Consider the following 18,187-nt stretch of genomic DNA (forward strand, 5'->3'; position numbering starts at 1 on the left):
CTCGGGGGAGTGGGGCTGAGGATGGGGGCTTTTTTTTTTTTTTTTTTTTTTTTAATCACTGACACTCCGGGGCAGGTTAAGGTTACAGGATTTTCTCCCTGGAGTTGGAAATTGTTAGCAAGTACTCTCCACTTTCCTATGAACTGTATTGTTGTCTTTCTTCACTACATTCCCTTGGCTCGCTCTTCTCCCCGCAAGAAGTGAATATGGGTGGAAGATGAAAATATTGGGTCTATTTTTTTTAAAAGTTTTATTTTGTTTTCCTCATGAAATTAATAGTATAAAAATTCTCTTCTGAACTCCATCTCACTTCTGGGCTTTCACACCTCCACATATCAGATATGGCTACTTTCAGAACAAATTAGGTTATCAACATTCAGGTGTGCTTTCCCAAACTATCTATTTGGGAATTCAGATATGACGCAGATAATCCCAAAAAAGGTAACATAAATTTTACATATTCTCCATTTTCCATTCTTACTCACCAGCTTGACTTCTGAGACTCTTCCATACTCTTCACCTTGTTCCAATCAACTCTTCTGAAAAGCTCTGAAGCATCTGAAGTTTTTAATCACTGTGTAATACACAAAAATTTCCATTTGGATTATTTTTCTGGGATTTACAAATGTGTTCTGAAGTCTAAAGGCAGTTCAGCACCCTCTTGAAAAGAAGGACTGGGGCATAGAAAGCAGCATGCTCACCGTTTCTGGAAATTCTTTGCTGCTGTAAGAACAAGTTAATCCTAGGCTGTAAATAGACAAAGCATGCCTCAAACCTGGTTTACTTCCCTTTGCAGCCTGAGGTCAGTCTTTCATTTTCCCAGTGGCCTCCTAGTACAGAAACCCTTGGGTGACAGATAAAGCAAATTTGGCTTCAAGAGTTAAAAAGGTGCGAGGTGGTAGTGGCGCACGCCTTTAAGCCCAGCACTTGGGAGGCAGAGCCAAGCGGATCTCTGTGAGTTCGAGGCCAGCCTGGTCTACAGAGTGAGATCCAGGAAAGGCACAAAGCTACACAGAGAAACCCTGTCTCGAAAAAACCAAAAAAAAAACCACAAACAAACAAACAAACAAAAGGAGTTGGCTGTCATTTGACTTAAAAGGGCTTATTGGGAAATGTTATCATTTATACTATTTTCTACAGAAAAAATATTTTACTGTTTAATATAACTCTGAACTTTTAAATTAAAACCTGTTTTTATGTTCAGGCTATCTGAGTATTATTTCTCCTGCAGATGTACATAAAATGTTTCTACATTCAAAAAAAAAAGACAAAATACTATAGAATTGTATTACATGAAATATATAGAACATTCAAATTCATAGAGACAGAAAGATTAGACGTTAACTCAAGATAGAGAATAAAGGAATATAGAGCAATGATTTCCTAAGTACAGAATCTCTGTTTTGTGTGGTGGAAAAAAACCCACAAATGGACAGTAGTATCAGGACATAATATCATGAATATAAAAAATCAATACAATTAATGTAATTAATAAACATCATAAATGTAATTATTGAATGAATACTGCAAGTGTAATTAATGAATACCACAAATGTAATTAATATCATGAGTGTAATTAATGAATATCATGAGTGTAATTAAAAAATAAATTAAATAAATAAATATTTGTACTCTGCTTAGAGCCAGAAATGGAAACATGTGAAGGTTTTGCTGTTGAAAACCTACCCCACATTCTAATAAACTGCCTTCAGTAACTCTCAAAAAAAAAACAGAAAAGGAAAAGAAAAGGCAAGGCTCAAAAACTGAGCATAATACACGCCTGAATGAGGTAGGAAGATTGTCACAAGTTTGAAGCCAACCTAGTAAACACCAGGCCAGCAGGGCAACGTAGGAGGACCACCTCTCTTTTCATTTTCTTTTTTATGGGGGGTGGTTGGGGATTTCAAGTCAGCATTTCTCTGTGTAGCCCTGACTGTCTGGGAACTCACTCTGTAGATAGACCAGGCTGGCCTCAAACTCAGAGATCTGCCTGCCTCTGCCTCCCACGTGCTGGGATTAAAGGTGTGGGCCACCAGTCCAACTATTAGGACCAGCTCTCAAAATTATAAAGCAAGTTTAAATATATTCAGATAATAGTCCTAAAGATGACCAGAGGGACAAAGATGAGACATAGAAGGCTGACCAGAGACTTAAGAAAGGAGCTTTATTTACATCTCCCCAAAAATGAAGATGCAAAGCCCAATTATCAAAACAGCTATGTTTACCCTTCTCTCCTACAACTGAGTTTGGAGTTTCAGAGGCCAAAATTGGCTCCCCTGGTGATGAAAGTCCCTTCTGTTCCTTCCTCCTAGGAAGCCATTGTTCTATGACATCACTGCTGCCCTTCGGGAACTTCCCTGACTTTTTTTCTTTCTTTCTTTTTTTTTTTGGTTTTTTTCGAGACAGGGTTTCTCTGTAGCTTTGGAGCCTGTCCTGGACTAGCTCTGTAGACCAGGCTGGCCTCGAACTCACAGAGATCCACCTGCCTCTGCCTCCCTGAGTGCTGGGATTACAGGCATGCGCCACCACCGCCTGGCTTTTTTTTTGGGGGGGGGGGGGTTTCAAGACAGGGTTTCTCTGTGTAGTGTAGTTTTGGTGCCTTTCCTGGAACTCACTCTGTAGTCCAGTCTGACCTCGAGCTCACAGAGAGCCGCCTGGCTCTGCCTCCCGAGTGCTGGGATTAAAGGCGTGCGCCACCACTGCCTGGCTCTTCCCTGACTACTTAATGATGTTATATCCTCACCACAATTTTCTGGGTTCATAATATCCTCAAATGAATTAGATATATTAGATATATTATATATTATATATATAATATATATACTAGATATATTATATATTATATTTTATATATATATATATTGGAGATGTGCACAAGTGGGGTTCAGAGGACATCTTGTGGGAGTTGGTTCTCTCTTTTTGACATGTGGGTGCGGGAGTCAAACTCAGGTCATTAATCTTGGCAGTGGGCATCTGTACCCACTAAGCCATCTTGCTGGCCCTTGCAGTAACTTTGTAAAAGATCAGATTACAGTAAACTCATCTTTCCTCAGTGAAAATTCCCCAAGTTTGCAGTTTATGTGCAGACTATCTCGTGAGTTCAATAAGGAATGGTGAAAGGTTTTAAGTAGTTTCTAAGAATGTTTTGTTGTTTAATAGCAACAACAAAAAAGACCTAAATGATAAAGTGAAGACTTGGACAAGAACTTCAGCAAAAAGATAGAAATGCTGAAAACATGGAACGTTGGTGAATGAAAGGGTGACTGAAGCCAGATAGTAGAACGTGCCTATAATCCCAACATTTGGGAGACAGTAGTGGGAATTAAAGGCTATATGAGACCCCGTCTCAAAAATTACAAAAGCTCAAGGATATTAATAAATCAACTAAAGAGCTAAAAAACTTAAAATAAAAAATGGGAACTAATAATAACGATGAAGTTAAAGGAAAGCACCACACTGTGCAGTAGTGATGCATCTCACGCCTTTAGTCCCTGCACTGGGAAGACAGAGGCAGGTGGATCTCTGAGTTCAAGGCCAGCCTGGTCTAAAGAATGAGTTCCAGGACAACTGTGGTGATATTTTATTTGTGCTGAAATGTGATTTTATTTGTATATTAATAAATAAAATTGTCTGGACATCAGAGGTAAAAGCGAGCCATTAAGCAGAAGTCCATCGGTGATGGCACACGCCCTCAATCTGATCACACGGCAGGCAGAGTCTCTGTGTGGTCGAAGACACAGCCAAGTATGGTGATCCGAACCTTTAATCCCAGTACCAACCATGGAGACCTGGAGGTCTGTATAGACAGGCAGTGATGAGGAAGTCATGTAGTTGGTTTTAGAGCCAATGAGAAGGCAGAACAGAAAGGCAATAAAAAGACAAGTTACATAGGAAGAAAGTCTCTCTCCTGGGGGAAGCGATGGTGGCGAGGTGGTCAGATAAGGTAGTCGTGGCTCTTGCTCTGATCTGATCTCTTTGGCTTTAACTCTGTATTTGGCTCAGTGTTTCTTATTTACTAAGACTGTTTAGAATTTCATGTACAGACAACTAAGTCTACACAAAGAAACCCTGTCAAAAGAAAGAAAGAAAGGAAGGAAGGAAGGAAGGAAGGAAGGAAGGAAGGAAGGAAGGAAAGGTAGAAAGAAAGAAAGAAAGAAAGAAAGAAAGAAAGAAAGAAAGAAAGAAAGAAAAAGAAAAAATAAAAAAGGAAGGCATCACAGTAAAATAGACCAACTAGTAGAAAATATGAGGGGTTGAAAACAAGGTTAAAGAAATATTACATTTAGATAGTAATTTTAAAAATCATAACCACAGCATTTAAGATCTTTAAGACAGCTGAGCAGCAGCAGCAGCAGCAGCAGCAGCAGCAGCAGCAGCAGCAGCGCACGCCTTTAATCCCAGCACTCAGGAGGCAGAGGCAGGTGGATCTGAGTTCAAGGCCAAATTGGTCTACAGGGGGAGTTCCAGGATAGTCAGGGACACACAGAGAAACTCTGTCTCAAAATAACAACAACAAAGATGTCTAGAACACAGAGACAAAACCAATGAATCTGTATTCTAGAAGGTGGAACTGAGATACAAATTGAAGGCAAAGAAAATGTATTCAACAAAAATTAGAGCACCTGCCAGGCAAAGGTGGCACAAGTTTTTAATCCAGAGGCAGGCAGATTTCTGTGAGTTCTAGGCCACCCTGGTCTACAAAGTGATTTCCAATATATCCAAGGCTACACAGAGAAACCCTGTCTCAAAAAACCTAAATTTTCTTTTGTAGTGGTATTTGCTCCGCCCATGACCTTGGGCTATAAGGCCCAAAGGAGGTGGTGCTTCCTGACATTTTACAGTGACCTCTTATAAGGGGTTGGAGAAGGGTCACATGACATGCCCTTCTCCCTGCTCCTGCTTCCAAGGTGGATTCATTCTTGGTCAGATCAGAGGACTAATTCTGCTCTCTACTCTGTTCTGTAATCATAAGTGTATTTCCTCAATTTATATCTTAATAAATTCTGTTACCCATTTAATAGACTCACGAGGATTGATGGTAAGAAGTGGCACCCAATGTGGGGCTTGAACCCACCACCCTGAGATAGACTCTCATGCTCTACCAACTGAGCTCTGGAGAGATGGCTCAGAGGTTAGGAGCACTGGCTGTTCTTCCAGAGGTCCTGAGTTTAATTCCCAGCAACCACATGGTGGCTCACAACCATCTATCTATAATGAGATTCTTTTGTTAAAAAAGTATTTTTTTAAAAAAGATTTACTTATTATGTATACAGTATTCTGCCTACATGTGTCCTTGCAGGCCAGAAGAGGGCACCAGATCTCATTACAGGTGGTTGTGAGCCACCATGTGGTTGCTGGGAATTGAACTCAAGACCTCTGGAAGAGCAGTCAGTGCTCTTAACCTCTGAGCCATCTCTCCAGCCCTAAAAAAGTATTTTTATTCACAAGTTTATGTCTGTGAGAGTATAAACCATGTGTATGCCAGTACATGTAGAAGACAGAATGTGCTGGATTCCCTAGAGCTACAGTTTAAAGGTTATTGTGAGTCATCTTACATGGGTGCTAGGATCCAAACTCAGTACTCAGCAAGAACAGCATATGCTCTTAACCACTGAGTCATCTCTGTAGCCCCAAAGATTTCAAATCTAGAGAAAGAAATGGATATCCATGTCTAGGAGGACACTCCCCAAAGGGAGAGCGTGACATAATGTCCATACCTGCAATCCCAGCACTTGGAAGATGGAAGCAGTAAGATGAGCACAAAGTCATCTTTGGCTCTATAACCAGAGAAGAACCTCTAAGCATCATATTATAGCTAACATGCCAAGAGCACAGGGCACAGGAAGAATACTGAAACAGCAAGAGAAGTCCAAAGCTACTTCAAAGCACTACATACCAGGAAAATATAGGCTGATGTATTTCAAGCCACCAAACCAATCAGCTGTCGTTCAAATGACTATATCCAGCAAAGATATCCTTTAAAACTAAAAGAGGAGGGCTCAGTGGTTAAGAGCTCTTGCTGCTTTTCTAGAGGACCACAGTTCAGATCCTAGCACTCACATTGGGTGGCTCACTATCTATAACTTTAGGTCCAGAGGATCCGACTCTTTTTTTTTCTGGCCAAGCATGGTGGTTTTGTCTTTAATCCCTGCACTTGGGAGGCAGGAGGATTGCTGATAGCTTGAGACCAACCTAGACAATGTAGTGAGACCCTGTCTACAAAAACCAAATAACTAAGTAAATAAGTACATTTTTAAATTAAAATAGTAGAAATAAAGCTTTCCATGATAAACATGAACTCAAACCATGACCACTTGGTAAGTATTGCCAAAGATATTTAAAGGAAATCTGCATAGAGAAGAGGAAGAAAGATACACACAAGCAAGAGAGTTCCAAAAAGAATACATCGCACAAGAAGAATAAACAAATGAGAATTCACCAAGAGTGTCAAGCATTAACTCAGTAAACCAGCAAACCTCTAGACACAGAGGGAGACATTTGCTCACACTTTTCAGTAGTAGCCCTGAATATTGAAAGTCTTAAGTGTTCAATTAAAAGATGTTCCTTCTGTCTGGCAGCGGTGGTGCACGCCTTTAAAGTCAGCACTCAGGAGGCAGAGCCAGGCGGATATCAGTGAGTTCAAGGCCAGAGCGAGATCCAGGACAGGCATCAAAACCAATAATAATAATAATAATAATAATAATAATAATAATAATACAACTGTAAATACATACACACCAAATATTGGGACACTTAACCCCCTAGAACAAAAATTGCTATACATAAAGGGGAAAAGTGAATTCAGGTACAGTAATTCTAGGTGACTGCAACAACCAGTCATCACTAGACAGATCATCCAGACACCTCTCCCTAAAAATCAACACAGAAACTTCAGGAACTGAGCGAGTGCCTCACTTTCACCATCTCAGGAGTCCAGAGGCTGAGACAGGAGGACTATTCCAAGTTCAAAGACAAGAAAGAAACAAACTTCAAAGTTAAACCCTGCCTTGAAAAAAACAAACAACAACAAAAAGAAAACCTAAGAGTTGTCACTATAGAACTGTTAGAAGAAATCACAGAGGAAAGCTTAACATTGGATTTAGCAATGTTTTGGCTTTAGATATAATAATGAAAGCACAAGCAATAAAAAAGGTAAGTTGGATTCCATCAAAACTAAAAACTTCTGTATATCAAATGGCTCTATTAGTAAAGAAATGTCAACCTATGGGATGGGAAAGATATTTGCAAATCAATTATCATGATAAGGCATTGATCCATATCCTAGCACTTGGGAGGTAGAAGCAGTGTTAATCCCACCAGGGAGAGTAAGACTACTAGCACAGGTTTTGAGCCAAATTTGAAGTAGACTTTATTCAGTACTGGCCAGGACAACGGCCACTGGCCAGGACAATGGACACTGGCCAGGACAACGGCCACTGGCCAGGACAACGGACACTGGCCAGGACAACGGACACTGGCCAGGACAACGGACACTGGCCAGGACAACGGACACTGGCCAGAACAACGGACACTGGCCAGAACAACGGACACTGGCCAGGTCCATACCTGGGGTTCTCAGAGAATGGCCACGAACCAAGTTAGTCAGGTGCTTATAAAGGCAAACTCCACAAGGCTATGTATTTCCAATCAGGGGCAAGCATACATCTTGATGTTCCTGACTATGTAGCTCCCACCTATGTGTGATCAAGCATATCGTATGCAGTTGGGGCAAACAACCTTGTGCATAGAGGTGAAATCATGTAGCTTGTTATCTTGTTTTGTTTGTTTCTCAAGACAGGGTTTCTCTGTAACAGCTCTGGCTGTCCTGAAACTGGCTTTGTAGACCAGGCTGGCCTCAAACTCACAGAGATCTGCCTGCCTCTGCCTGTAGAGTGCTGGGATCAAAGGAGTGTGTCACCACCATGAGGCCATCTTACATGAACAGTCCCCAGCATTCCCAGGAAGTTATCTGTTTTTGGACAAGTGAGGATTATAGAGTAGAGGCATTTTTGTTTTATAGTTTTCTTATGCACAGTAATTTAAACTTAAAAGATAACTTTAGCCCTCACAGCAGGAGAATCCTAAATTCAAGGTCATCTTAAGATACATCACAAGTTGGAGGCCAGCCAGGGGTACTGTGATACCCTGTTTCAAACAAACAAACAAACAAAACATCAACAAAGTGAGGCATGGTGGCATACATCTGAAACCTGTAGTCTCAGTATTTATGAGGCTCAGGCAGAAGGATGCTAAGATTTTGAGGCCAGCCTGGTCCACATAATTAATGAGTTCAAGAGCTAGACTAGACTAGAATACAGAGACCCGTTGTCAAAAAAAAACAATAAATTAAATTAAAAGAAAGCTCAAAGCTGGAATTTGAACTAATTTATTGTTATAAGCAAAATTAACCTTTTGAATACTTTTTTGTTAGTATTTCTAAGTATCTCATTCCATACCTAAAAGGGCATGAAATCTATCAATTGTAGGTTTATGGAATCTAATATTAAACTAAAAGAACACTAAATGTGAAGTTTAGGTTGCTAAATGTACGTACAGGTCTATTTAGTTCATATGAAATGTAGCCGACCTCCACACTCTTAAGGCAATTGCACAATCTGTGTAAGGCTGGCTGGACCTCCCCAGACTCAGCTGCACCTTTGCAATTATCTTGGTTTCAACATCTCATTCTTAGTAGAATTGTCTCTGCTCCAGATGGGCCCAGCTGGGTCAGACTCCATACCTTGAAAGTCTGGTACAATATTTGGTCCAGTCAGCATGTGTTGCAGGGAATCTTTAGGCTCCCCAACCTACCCATATGCCTAAGGGGATTCCATTTCAGTCAACAGACTCTGGGGATTTGTTATACAAAGACAAAGCCCCACAGCCCATGAGACTCCTGGGCGAGACAAGCACATGAGTGTAATTATAACAAAACCATAACTACTGTGAGCACAGAACTATCAGCAGGAACTCAAGGGAGGAAATACTTCACTCATATTAAGTCTGGGTGTGGTCGCATATACCTAGAATCCTAGCACTCAGGATGCTGAGGCAGGAGGATTGAATTTTCAAGGAAGGCCCTAGCTACATATTGTAAGAAATATCAAACAGATGTCTTTTCTATCGAATACTATAAAACTCTGTTTAGGACCAGGAAGTATGATCTTTTTATCTCCCCCACCTTGTAAGACTTTTATGCAAATGTTTTAATCTTCTCCGCCTTTGTTTATACAAAGGCCCACTGTTCCATTCCAGATATTTGATGGTCTGGAGCAGTGACCTTTTCTCCTGGAAGCAGTGATCCCCTTCCTATCCTCCATTTGGTGTAGTGGGCCAACTCTTCAGACAATTGTATAGGATTGTGAGGTTGGGTTCCAGCCAATGGGGAAAAGACACAGCCACCACCTGAGCTAGAATAAAAAATGAATGCACTTCCTGTGTTGGTAGCTTTGCTCCTCTTCTTTTTTTTTTGTCTGTTTGATACAGGGTCTTACTATATAGTCCAGGCTAGCCTAGAATGCCTCATGATACCTCTGCCTAAGGCTCCAGACTTCTGAAATTACAGTTTTAGAAATTTTAGACCACTGTGACTGGCTCCATCCTCCTCTGTATAAAACAACCCACCCACTCAGGGGTAAGGCAGCGAGAGCATGATAGAACACCGTGTCTTTAGTTCAATCACCGATTAACTAAGGATGAGTTCAGGAGACTATGGGGTTACCTCATATTCAAGCCATAACCCTGTTTATAGGATGGCATAAATAGGGTAGGTACCCAATGCCTTTCAGATGTCTGAGCTGAGTATAGAACCCTGATCCTGACAGAGATCAGTGGTTGTTCCCAGAGGCCTGGCTTGCACTATCACCAGTTAAGCCCTGTAGCTGAGCTAGTGACAAAGCCTCTGATGCCTCAGCATACTGAGATAAAGGCCTGATTCTCTGGACTTCCCTCTCATGGGTAGCCGCTGAGAGGAAACATGGGTCAGAGAGGGCAATAAAACAAAAGCCAGCTAGGTGCAGTGGTGCATACCAGTAATCCTAGCTACTTGGCAGGCTGAGATAGGTTTGCTTGAGCCTAAGAGTTCTAGGCCAGCCTGGGTAGCAAAATGACTGTGTGTCTGTATGTGTGAGTGAGTGTCTGTCTATCTGTCTGTCTATTTTTGTCTCTCTCCTTTGAAAAGGGCCTTATTATTTAGTCCCAGCTGGCATCAAACTCACCATCCTCCTAGGTGTCTCAGCCTCCTGAGGGCTGAAATTACAGATGAGTACCACAGTGTCTGGTGCTATCCCATTTCATGTTTTTGTTTGTTTGTTTGAGACAGGGTCTCTCTACATTGTCCTGGAACTCACTCTGTAGACCAGGCCCACCTCAGACTCAGAGACCCACCCACCTCTGCCTCTCCAGTGCTGAGATTAAAGGTGCTCACCACCACTCCCTTTTGTTTTTGATTTTTTGAGACAAGGTCTCAGGTATCTCAGCCTGGCATCAAATTGACAAATAGTTGAGGGTGACCTTGAGTTTCTGATCCTCCTGGCTTCCACCTCCTAGATACAGGGACTACAAACATATACTACCACACACAGTTTATGCGGTACTGAGGATCAGACCCAGGACCTTGTACATAATACCAACACTTGCATCCCAAGCTCAGGTATCCTCCTCTTAAAAGAAAACTCATCTGGGCCAAATTAAGCCCTTTTATCTGTTATTTCATATGACCTATGAAAATCCATGGGTTGAGGTTTTGTCTTTGTATTCATATAAATAGCTGTTTTAAGTTCACAGCAGAATTTATCAGAGTGTATAATTCCTTGCTTCCACACTTGTGATGCCTCTGTGGAGGGCCCCAAAACAGCTAGACCACACAGCAGCCATGACAGGCTTAGGGACCTAGACACAGTTTCTGTGACAGGCTTACTGGCAGGCAACACCCAGATCCAGGAAAAGCCTTAAGCTGATACCACCCAGGGATCCATCCAGGGATGAGGAAGCACCTGACATCCCAAACATTCAAACCATTAGATAAGGTGGCCAGATACCCTTGAGTCTAGCACACACCTATTTTCATTTTACAGATACCCCTAGACAATTGTCAGCCAATCAGGGTCCTGGACCCTGGAAATCCCTTCACCCCAACCTCTGCTATGATAAAAACTCTGCCCCACTTGAGCTCAAGGCTCTCTGCTCTCACCATTGTGTCGGACAGACAGAGGGACCAAGCTCTGGAGCTTGAAATAAAGGCTCTTTGCTTTTATATGCGGGATTCGGTCTTCCTGGTAGTCTTTTGGGAGTCCTTGAGATCTAGGCATAACAGCCTCTCCCATTTTTAACATCCTGTATCATAGTAGTACATTTGTATCAATTTATTTTGATTTATAAAGTGCTAGGATCAAACTAGGAAATCAAGCATGCTAAGCAAGCATTCTACCACTGAACTCCTAGCCTTTGTATTACTGGGGAATAATTTAATTACATTATTCATTTTTTTTGTTTTGTATGTGTGCTTCTACACACATGCATGAGAGCCAAAGTTACAATTGAAGTTTTAATTACTATGCCATAGAGACCCATGAAACAAAACAAAACAAAACAAAACAAAAAAAAAAAAAAAAAAAAACCGCCTCTGATCTGCAAGCCCCTTGCCCAAGGACAGATAGTTCCTGAAATGCTGGAGGCTATTGTTTATGTGAGACAACAAGCCTCCTATTTTTCATTCCCCTAAACAAGTTTGTTTGACCCATCTGCACCGGATGTGCCTGATCACATGTGGGTGGGAGGTTCACAGGCAGGAAATATGTCAGGATGTATGCTTGTCCCTGATTGGACCTGATGAGAAATGCAATGAATTATGGATTTTCTTTTTTTGTTGTTTGTTTTTTCAAGACAGGGTTTCTCTGTGTAGCTTTGGAGCCTGTCCTGGGACTCACTCTGTAGACCAGGCTGGCCTTGAACTCACAGAGATCCGCCTGCCTCTGTCTCCTGAATGCTAGGATTAAAGGTGTGTGCCACCATGCCTGGCTGGGTTTTCTTCCTTAAACTGCTGCAAACTGTGACTTGGAACCATTTCCTGGGAACCTGTGTACGGACCTGGCCAGAGGCCATCCACTTAGCCAGCCTTTAATTAAGCTTGCTTCAATTTTAGCTTTAAACTGTGGTAGTGATTTTATTCTCGATTGGTGGGATTAACATTTTCTGGATGCCCTAGCAAGATTCAGACCACCCACCCAAATTCTAAAGCTGGACCTTCACTCAGGAACTCCTGGCCTGAGGGGCCACTTCAGGAGGCACGCACCTTGAGACATTCCATGGCTCTGAGGCTGTCTTCATTCAGTTCTCAGACTATGGGAGTGAACTTCCAAGTTGAGAAATGTAGCAAGACTCTACAGAGGCTTCCTGGTGAGTCATAGTCTGGTTCTGTTTTGGGGTTCCCTATGTGGGATATGGAGGGGGTTGGACAGGACCCCAATATTCTCCTGTCTAGGGCATATAGCAAGGCATCTCCCACCCATCTGATTCTGGTACTGGTTCTGGTTAGAAAGTTTTGTTTCCCAGGGAATGTTTTGTCTTGTTGGAAAGTTTCATCTATTTCTCAAGAAAGTTGTGTATGCTTGTTTTGTTGAAAAGTTTTGTCTGTCTTTGTCTTCTGGTGTGTTCGTAAGTTTGTCTTGTTGGAATGTTTTGTCTGTTTCTCAAGAGGGTTGTAGGATTGTGTCTCCTTGTTTTTTTTTTTTTTTTTTTTTGGTTTGTTTTGGTTTTGGTTTTTTTGAGACAGGGTTTCTCTGTGTAGCTTTGGAGCCTGTCCTGGAACTTACTCTGTAGACCAGGCTGGTCTCGAACTCACAGAGATCTGCCTGGCTCTGCCTCCCTAGTGCTGGGATTAAAGGTGTGCACCACCACTGCCTGGCCTGTGTCTCCTGGTTTTGTTGGAAAATTATGTCTGTGTTTTCTGTTGTGTCCATAAATTTTATTGCAGGCATGGAGCTGAGACAAAAATGGGTCGGATGGATATTTTTGCTGTCTCTGCTGCCAACAGCAGCCAATCACCACCGTTGCCATGGCTGCATTTATGGCCAGGGCTCAGAATTTTTCTCTGAGCAATTTGGTCACTGGATTTGGGTTAGTAGGCTTTCAGATGTCTTTTGGGTGTGGATAACATTAAAGTTGTTTTATGCTGTTCTTTATTGGAAAGCTGGCTCTAGAGGTGGATTATGGCATGTTTAAACGTTTCTTCTGTCACTGTGTCAGTTGAACTGCTTGGCACAGTGACAGGCAAAAGAAAGCAGAGCAGAGCAGCCAAAACATGAGGTTTCCTTTATGTGAACATTCTGCACCTTGAGATTTATTAGTTTATTTTGTTGGATATGGTAAAATATGGAAAAAGTTAAAACTAGTAACACCAGGAGTTGATAATTAAAAATCTATGCATAAGTAATTTGAAAGGAAACACAGGCATGACTCCATTTTGGATTGCCACAATCTTTAGGCAGCCACATGGCTGGTTGCCATCTTTGCTGGAGTTGGAGAAGGTGGATGTCATGTGACTTCGCCATTTTTGCTCAGCCATGTGTCTGGCAGCCATCTTTGCTAGTATTGGAGAGGATGCATATCATATGACTTCACCATCTTTGGGTAGCTACATGGCTGGTAGCCATCTTTGCTAGGGTTAGAGAAGACAAATGTCATGTAATTACAACACCGTCTTGATTAAAGGTGACCACATGGAGTGGGTCTACCAAGGACACAACAGAAGGGCTCCAAGATATTTTGAATTAGGATGGATTTTTGTATGATAATTCCTGTCCTGTCTTGAAAACAAGATTTATGAAAGATAGGATTCAAAAACAATGTTTGTTTAATAAGGTATTTAAGGTGCGCCTCCATGTATTTATATGCAAGAATGTACCTTGCTCTGGCAGCTAAACTTTGTAATTTAAGAGTCCCCCAGGTGGAATTGGTTTTAAGGGGTAATGGGGAACAGCCGAGGCTTTCCAATTGTCACAGGGCTAGAGTTTCTAAAGAAAGCCCAGTTGCAATGGTGGACCTTAGCAGTTTTGGAAATGCCAGTGTTAGTTTTTCGGCTGCGCTGTGTTCTTACCCTGCACAGAAATGTCAGGAAACACGACAGAATCCGCTAATAAGAATTTTATTAAAGATAAAGGGACAGAGAGTGAACAGGCCTGCGGGAAGCACGTGTGTGGAGAAGAAGAAGGAACCAGGAACATGGCGCCAGATTTTAAAGGCTGGGCGTGGACAGATCAACGTCACTACTACACGCAAGCGCGTAGATCACATGGCCACGTTGCGCAACTACGTAGCCAATGGAACATCACGGATCTTGGTCACGCGAGATGCCCTGACACGGAAATGGCTATCCTGACCTGGAACTGGCTAGGCGGAAGTGTCCGTCGGGCATATGCGAACACGCCTGACCATGGGGGCATGTTGTAAACCTTTCATCCAGTGCCATGTGATAGTCACCAGAAGCACCAGCCACAATGAAACGGAGCAGGCTGAGATCCAGAAGGCAGGCTACGTGTAATGCTGCCGAGGGTGGGGCCAAAGAGGTGATCCAGGCCTCTTGAGAAAACCCAAAGGATTGCGAATGAATCCCAGATACTGAGCTCTGAATTCTTTGCACTGTTGGAGCTTGGCTTGACCTTAGGCAGATTGCAGTTATGCCCTGGTTTCTCCCTCTTGAAGTAAAAAAAGGATACTTTATTTTTGATAGGGCAGGAACACACAGTTGAGAGATTTTAAACTTTTTTAAGTGGAAATTTTGGAGTTTTACAGAAAATTTTAAAAAACTCGATATTTTTAAGGAACAGCTTTTAAAATATTTAAATTTATAAGGTAATGTGATATTTTAAGTTTATAAAATGTTTTATATTAATATTTGAACTTAAAGATAAATAAAAAGCTAAAAATTAAGGCCACAGCTATGAGCACCAAATACTAAACACCAGAAATTGTGATGTTCCTATCTTATGATGCAGCAAGACAATGACCTAAGCAGTCTGGCAAAGGCTTGGAGCAGCTTCTCAACTTACGGGTCATGAATCTTTGGGAGTTGAAAGACCTTTTTGCAGGGGTAGCCTAGGACCACTTGCCTGTTGGATGTTTTCAATGAGATTCATAAGTGGCAAAACTGCAGTTGTGAAATAGCAATGAGAATGATTTTTGTGGTTGAGGGGTCACCACAACATGGGAACTGTATTGAAGGGATTGGGAAAGCTGAGAACCACTGACATACCTAAGATATATTCATGCTTGAGCATGTATGTCTAGCCTACTTGTCTTTGCTAACTTTGTTAAGCTTAAGCTATATTGATAAACTGAGTCATTTAAGAAACTGTTATATTTTGTAATGGTGTACTATAAAAGGATCAGGAAACTTCCCAGTCTCTGTGGACTGTGTTTATTACTTGAAAGTTTTATTTTGATACTAAAGAAGCCTCAATTCAGAAAGTGTTGTTTTTTTGCTGGGCAGTGGTGGCACACACCTTTAATCCCAGCACTTGGGAGGCAGAGCCAGGCAGATCTCTGTGAGTTCAACACCAGCCTGGTCTACAAAGTGAGTTCCAGGACAGGCTCCAAAGCTACACAGAGAAATCCTGTCTCGAAAAACCAAATAAAGAAAGTGTTTTTTTTTTTTTTAAGGCTGAAACTTAACAGATAAAGCTATAAAGTCCTTTTCCCAAGGTCAGGTATTAGACAAAAGCCCCCATTCCTTCAGGAGCTTGAAGAAACTTCCTGCTTGATAAAAATGGAGTTATTCTTATGTCTGGCAGAAGGAACTTGTGGCACTTCCATTAACATATGGCTGTGGTGCCTATTAACTTGTGTAGGGCAATGCTAGTCTCTAGGCTCCCCCAGTCCCTGCTCAAAAGCCTTACCCCAGCAAGTCCTAGTCTTATGAAAGCTAATAAGTTATTGTAAACTGTATTTGGCATCCAATGCACGGCATGACTACATAGACAGAAAAGTCACACCAGTCAGCACCACCACAGTTGCCACCTGGGCCTCTCCAAAAGCACTCACAACAGTCAGCTGCTGCTCCTTGGGACTCCAAAAAGTGGATTCAACAATTTCCCAGAGCTGGGGCAGTAAATGTGACTCTTGCCTATACCCGTCAGCATGAGGCTAGACTCTCAGGGAACCTAGTCAGGCAGAGCCAGCCACCATAGCTGCGTGGCCGAGGGCCCAGCTGCTGCCTAACAGTTTAGGTTTTGGCTCACACAGTCAGAGAACGCTGCAGACTTGCGGGGGGGAAAGCCAGGTCCAGGCCAAGAAAACCTCTGAACAGGTTATAATGTGCTTGAAAATGTGCTTAGGAGCTAAAGAAAGAAAAAATAAATAAATATAAATAGTCATAAAAATAAATAAATAAATAGTTTAAAAATAATAAAGTCTTTAAAGAAAGAGTAAAATAATATTTAAAAAGCCATGTAAGAATGTGAAATACACCAGGCTTCTGGATTCTGTATGTTGCTTTGTTGACTTTGAATTTTTGAAGTGCTGATGAGTGAATGGCAACTGCCGACAGACATTGGATTGTGGAAGGAACTGCTGAATTAAACCAGCCTAAATGCTTTTAGGGATGTCTTGGCTTCAGAATGGAAGTCAGGAAATGTGTTGCCTTTGGAGAGAGGTTGTGCTTTTGTTTCTACAAAATGAAATACTATGGATTTCTTAAATTAATAAAGATCAGATTTGAAGGCGGGAGACCTCCTGAAAATCTTGGCTGCAGATGTGAGGGGGAAAGCCAGGAAAGGCTACAGGACATGTGACACATATGCTGATCCCTTTACATGGGGAGAGCTCAGAGACTGGATGAGACATGATAAATATTGTTGGCTACAGAGTCCTCATAACAGTTTGGTTATGTAGTCCAAACAGACTTACAAAGTTGACAGATGCCTTTTACCTGCTCAAACATAAAACAAATCATCTTTAGCTGGATTTGTGCACACCGTACATTCCATACTTGTGTTAATATGGATAGATATGTATATTACATTTAAAAGTTTGTATGCTTTCACAACAAAAGGACCAGACATAAATAAAGACAAGACAAATAGCCTAAATAATCCATCCTCTCAGAATGCCCCAGTGACAGTTTCCTCAAAAATCTACACCCAGAACAATTTTAAAGCTGCTATCTGAGATGGCTCTGCTTCACAGACTACTCCAGGCAAGACTTCAGATAAGCTCTATACTTTCCCATCCATCACACAGAGACTAAACAAAAAAATAATGCAGCTAGTTCTCCAGGGCTTGAGCATTTTCCCAATTTCCTAAGGATCCCCTAGAGATGCCACCCCTCCTCCTACCCCACCCTCCACCCCCTACAATGGGAAGCAGTCTAGAGAACCTGATGCCCACATTTCCAAGAGATGAGGTGGTTGGTTTCTGGTCATTCAATGGATGTTTGTTATTGTTGAGGGGGATTGGTTATAAGTTATTGGTCATGGTCAGAGAGGAAAATAAACAAAGAGGGTTTGATTCAGTGATTTTTTTTTAAAAGGTGGGGATGGGATATAGAAAAGGGTAGATTATTGAATCTACTTTTAAAATAGAAATGTTATGATAAAAGGGTAGATTATTGAATCGACTTTGAAACCAAAAACTACTAGTCTTAAATATTTCACATTGGTATGGATTTTTGTATATTGATGCAAATTTAAGGTTATTTTTGTTATACTGTATATATGTTTCTACTCTTGTTTAAGGTATTATACCTATTCAGCTCATTTAAAAATATAACGCCGGGCGGTGGTGGCGCACGCCTTTAATCCCAGCACTCGGGAGGCAGAGGCAGGCGGATCTCTGTGAGTTCGAGGCCAGCCTGGTCTACAGCGCGAGATCCAGGAAAGGCGCAAAGCTACACAGAGAAACCCTGTCTCGAAAAACCAAAAAAAAAAAAATATATAATGTATAATTAAGAAATAACAGATCAGGGTCTAGAGAGATGGCTCAGTGGTTAAGAACACCGACTGCTCTTCCAGAGGTCCTGAGTTCAATTCCCAGCAACCACATGGTGGTTCACAACCACTTGTAATAAGATCTGGTGCCCTCTTCTGGCCTGCAGGGACACATGCAGGCAGAATATTGTATAATACATACATACATACATACATACATACATACATACATACATACATACACACATAAATAAAAGAAATAACAG

Source organism: Peromyscus californicus, unplaced genomic scaffold (assembly GCF_007827085.1).
Source record: "Peromyscus californicus insignis strain IS unplaced genomic scaffold, ASM782708v3 Scaffold_11__1_contigs__length_118956290, whole genome shotgun sequence".
In the NCBI taxonomy this organism is placed as follows: Eukaryota; Metazoa; Chordata; class Mammalia; order Rodentia; family Cricetidae; genus Peromyscus; species Peromyscus californicus.